This window comes from Alligator sinensis, unplaced genomic scaffold, assembly GCF_000455745.1.
Source record: "Alligator sinensis unplaced genomic scaffold, ASM45574v1 scaffold103_1, whole genome shotgun sequence".
In the NCBI taxonomy this organism is placed as follows: domain Eukaryota; kingdom Metazoa; phylum Chordata; order Crocodylia; family Alligatoridae; genus Alligator; species Alligator sinensis.
Window position 1 is genome coordinate 670,458 of NW_005842226.1, and position 5,458 is coordinate 675,915.

The 5,458-nt window shown below is 53.6% G+C and overlaps 1 protein-coding gene across 1 annotated transcript in view; it reads right to left on the reverse strand.

Moving 5' to 3' along the window:
• The window catches only part of ONECUT3 (one cut homeobox 3), a gene marked incomplete at its 5' end in the record, with an annotated part of 67,903 nt that overhangs the window by 60,977 nt on the left and 1,468 nt on the right, over positions 1 to 5,458 (reverse strand). The gene's annotated exons all lie outside the window — the stretch shown is intronic.

Below are 5,458 nucleotides of genomic sequence, written 5' to 3' on the forward strand. Positions count from 1 at the left end.
TGCATCCTCCACCCCCCACCCCCTTCCTGTGCATCCATCTGTCACCACTCGCACACCTCCCCCTCTCCTCTCCTCCCCCTGAAGCCACAACCTAACCTCTGGCTTTCCGTTCCTCCTCTCTCACTTTCTCTACCCCGCTCCATTCTCCCTCCACCCCACTTCGCTCGCCTTGCTCTGGGAGGCCCGGGGCTCCCTCCCCCGCAGCTGGCAGGGGCCGATGTAGCCCAGGGCCCCCGAGTCTCCCCGGGCAGGCCGCTCCATTCAGCTCCGGGAGAGCATCCCCACCTGGTCCCAGCAGCCTCCCACCTCCCCGGCCCCGGGGCAGGGTGCTGGTACAGAGCGGGGAGAAAATCCCTTAGCCTCGAGTCCAGTCTCCAGGCCTTTAATCCTCCGAGGTTTGCTCTGATTCTGCCCTGGGGCTGGGAAAGAGCTCCCCGGGGCCTGTGGGGAGACGCTGGGACAGAGGGGGGCTCAGAGGGGGGACAGACGCACAGACACCGCGCTTGCAAGAGGCGAGAGACGGGCCTGCCCCCTCCCAAGCTCCCTTGAAGCCGGGCCAGGGGCTGGACCCGCCGCCCGCACCCCAGCTCCCCGCACGCCCCGCGCCATGGCGGCGGCTTTGTACTTTGCCTCGGGGATTGATTTTCTAGACATGAGAGCGCACGTGTGATGCAATCTCGAGGCCCTGCCTTTTGCTTCCTCCACTCCCACTTGCCAAATCTAGTTCCGCTCCGGAGTTGCCAGGCCGAGAGGATGGGGACCAGGGAAAAGAAAAAAGAAAAAAAGAAAAAGAAAAAAAAAAGCCCAATCGATTGGCGTGACTGTGATGAATTAGGGATAGTAATTCGAAGGTATCGATCGGAGCTGTTGGACGAGGCCTGGTCCCGTCCCCCCCTCCATATAATTCCGCTTTAAGAGAAATCAGTGTAATGCGTATGCAGAGGAGATGCAAAGCGGGCAGGGGGCGAGGCGAAGTCAGGGGTTAAACAAAAGTCCCTGCAGCTGAGCAAAAAAAATAAAAATACAAATAAAAAAAAGATCACATGGGGAAATCCGTAGAGGCAGAACCAGCCCCTCGCCTTCCAGGCAGCCTGCCTCTCGGCTGGGGCTGGCCCATCCCCCCAGCCCGCCTGCTGAGGGACATGGCCGTGTGGACGCGGCCGGAGTCGTGCTAAGGCCAACGTGGGAAGCGCAGCACTGAGAGGCGCGGGTGTGAGCGCTTCCCGGCCTCTTGGCTTAGATCGCATGAGACTGGGGGCACTTGAACCGCAAGACCTCGGGCCCTGGGCTTGCATGTCGGAGGCCAGCCTAGACCTGGGGAGGAGCCGAAGCGGCAGAGCGGTGGGTCTGAGAGGGAGGATACTCGCACCGCGGTGGCTGAGCCCACAGACGTGGCGACTGAGCTCTGCTCCGTCCAGTTTTGGAACTGGATTATTGGGCTTTGCCCGGTTGATTCTGGGACTGATTTAGCCTTTGCAATGATATTATCTATCTATCTATCTATCTATGCACACACACACACACACACACACACACATATATATACATATATAGACATACATAAAAATATCCCTCCAGGCCCAGCCACCCACCTCCACACCCCTTGGCACAGCCACTTGGGCCCTCACTGACTACTGTTGCGCCGCACTGAGCCCCTTCCCTTCCCCTTGCCTGTTACACAGCCCTTGCTTTCACCCGGGTCCTCCCCGCCTCTTGCCGCGGTGCAGGCAGCTCTGCGCTCCCGCTCCCCGAGGTTCCTGCCCGGCCCAGTCTGCCCGACCCGCCGCAGCTGCCCCCCGGCAACCCGCGGGGTGGTTTAAGGAGCGCTGGCGGGGGAAGGGGGTCTCAGCCTGGTCCATGCCCGGACTTTGGCAGAGGGCTGCAAAGACAGCCGGGCGCCCCCTCCCCGACATGAGCAGCACGGGCCTCATTTCCAATAGATCCCCTTTTATTTCGCTTTTGCTTTGCTCTTGTCCTCACGGCGTTTTTTCCCGGAGACACCTTGAGAAATAGGATCGTCGTTATTATTATTATTATTTTTTAAGTAAAACACGATCTTTCCCTTTCCAAAAAGGGGAATGTTTTCGTGAACAAATCTATTCTATTCCTCACCCTGCAATTACCTTGTGTGGTCGCAATGCCCTGAATTTAATCCGGGGAAATCGCTTTGTGAGAACAAAGCTGCGTGTCGTAAGGTTATTGTATATAGATATAGATATTTGTGTGTGTGTGTGTGTGTATCTATCTATCTATCTATAATAAGCTGCCTGCATTTAATGGATGGTCCATACTGCAGGGGGATCGTTTTCTTTTCCGGGTGTTCTGGTTTCAGAGGTGCCATTGGCATAATCCTGAAAGGGGCCTTGAAACGCTTTTCGTATCCTGTGATCTAAATTTTTATTTTCAACGAAATCGTATTTTCCTATTTAACCTAAACGATCTTTAGGATATGTGTACTATGCTCCGGAGGAGGTTGCTTTTATCTATCTATCTATCTATCTATCTATCTATCATTGCATTCATATATATTAAATACACACACACACACACACACACACTAAATACCGGTGTGTAAATGGGGAGCAGAACCGATCCTATATTCCCTAATTTTATCATCATTATTATTAGCAAAACTGCATTTTAACGCGTGCCAGGGCGGGCATAGTGTACAGCCGAAAGATTTTGATTGAAACAGGGGGGATATCACCTACCGCAAAGAAGAACCCAAGTGACAAGAAAGTTTGTGGCGGATTTCTGCGGTGGGAAGGGAAGCATGGATTTGAAAACGGGAAGAATAAAATTTGAACTTGTTGAAACAATATTACGCGCTGATTTATCCCGGGGTTGTCCTGAAGCTCTGAAGTTTTCACAACCGACCCTCCGTCTGCACAGCGTATTTAATATCTCTAGATGCACACGCAAATAAAACCCATGCCTTATACATTCTAGCGAATCCTTGAATCTTTCTGTTTCCATTTTTTTAATTATTTTTTTTTTATTTTGGCGAGTCAGAAATAAAACACCAACTGCTCAATTAGATTGAACAACAGGGGTACTTAAAAAGCCAATTGTGGCAGTGTTTAAATCTTTATTTACCAGAACCTTGTAAAGGCAGGAACAATTTGCATTCTATTAACTGCTTTTCAATAGGGCATCGACTGGAACTAAAGGATGCCACTATCCTGCCCTAATTAAAGAGCAACTGAATTACACTAAATACATATGAATACTGCTATACGCCCATAAATAACCCCCGACACCTCGCTATATGCGCGGAGGGCTTCATCAGATGGGAGATCTCCCAGGCTCTGTTAAGATCTGCTCAGACGCGCTGACACTAGATGGCTCACGGGTCATATGCAATTAAAAAAAGAGCCCAATCCAGCTCTCTGCACCCACAATACATATATGCTATAATATATATGTACTATATGTTATGTTGGAATCATTATAACGTTATAATACAATAATTATACTATATTATAATTATCATGGGTATACATAATTTAATGTATACGTTATATAGGCAACCGTGGATCCACTGGATCCGGGTGTACCGTGCGGGTTCATGGCCATGCTGGCTCTCAGGCAGCCCTGCCTCCTTCCAGGCCGGCTGGAAGGGAGACGGAGCCCCCAGGAGATCAGGGAGTGGCGGGAAGGGGACGCACACAGGTGTGTGTAGCCCCCACCCCCAGGATCCCACGGATACAAGCAGCGTCTCTCGGCCCCTGGTACAAAGGTGCTCCGGGAGTGCGGGCGGGGGGCGCACGGGAGGCCCGCGGGGAAGAAACCACGGTGCGTTTCCAACTGCGGAAAATCGACGCGGGTCAATATTTATTCCGTGCATCGCGCCTTGGCTGCCATGCCATTGCGAGCCCCCCCAGCCCGGTAGGAAGGCGACGTGTCCCCGTCTCTTGCGCCCACACGCCCGCAGACACACGCATGTCGAGACGCGGGTACGTGTACGCGGACGTAGTGCGGGGGGAAAGGCTCCACACCGTGTCATCTAGAAAGCCACGCACATATTCAAAGGACGCTGGGTGCAATATAAAACACATCCACGCAAAACCCTGTCTTCATGTATGAGAGGAGGCTGAAGGGAGGCATTTTTGCCCCCAGCTAAGCGCGTTTAAAATGCCAGGATTCACCCCAGACTGTGGACTGACCGTGCTAGCTGGTGGGTGGGAATGAAATGGGCAGGCATCCTTAGCCTTGCAGCCCGCAGGCAGCCAGGCCCCCCCCACCCCACAGGCTTCAAAGTTCACAGGTCGGGCTCTGGGATCTCCTGGAGCTGTGCTAAGTGTGCCCTAGAGAGTCCCAGCCAGAGCGACCCCCCCAGCCCTCCAGCGAGCCCCCCATGCCGTACGGGCACCATATCTCCGTGCCTGCCCCTCCACCGAGTACGCGGTCAAGGCTCCAGCACCCCAGGGGCAGCGGCTGTCTGGACACCCTGCATTTTCAGAGCCTAATTCCCCTGCTTAAAAAGCACCGCTTTGTTTGGAAAAGGGAAAAGTCGAACGGCGAGGGGAACCAGTCATCCCAAATGCAACTCATTGCCCGGGCTATAGCTAATGGATTGGCTGTGCCATTTGTAAAATGAAGGAGCTAAAACATCGATCCATCGGGAAGGGGGAGGGGAAGGGACTGGAGCAGCTGACTTTTGATCCATTCAGCAACATGAAGAAGCAGGCCTAGGGGTTTGCCATGGCCATGGATATAATAAGCTGTCGTGCGGGCGGAGAGCCCAGTCCAGGATTTGGGTCTCACAGTGGGCTGAAAGGCCGAGGGAAAGGGAGAGGAAGAGAGCAGCTGGGGGGAGATGTGGATGGATAGATAGACTGATGGGATAAATATGGCCTTATTGACGGCAGGCAGACAGGTGTGTAGGTAGGTAGGTAGGTGGGTGGACGGAGGGATTGGATAGGAGGATGGATGGAAGAAGGACGGATGGATGGATGTCTAAAACCGACACAAGTCACCAGCAGCATTTGCACTCCTGGTCCCTTTGACCTCTGATCTCTGGCGCTGCAGGCTGGCAGCAGGAGGCCGTTTGGAGGAGGGGGCTGGGTGGCGGGGACAGGGCGAGGTTTGAGCTAAATCGCATTTCCTCCTCCGCCCGTTGTTTAAAGACTTGAAACACTCGGTCACACGGGGAGAGACGGAGAGAAAAATAATAGCGCCAGGAATTGCTATCCAATACAGAGCGGCTGGAGGAGAGCACAACCCTGCGTGTGTGTGTGTGTGTGTGTGTATGCATGTGTGCGCGCGTATGTGTATGTGTGTGTGCTCCCTTCCTCGGAGGAGCAGGGTGTTAGAGAGACCTGGGTTTTAAATCTGTGTTCCACTAACGACGCGTGTGCACCGGCTCGGGCTGACCGCGCACACAACCCCGCGTACCCCGGCAGTGTGCTGAGGCTAACAATGAACACACAGACATTTTCCCCCCTCCCTCCCCCCG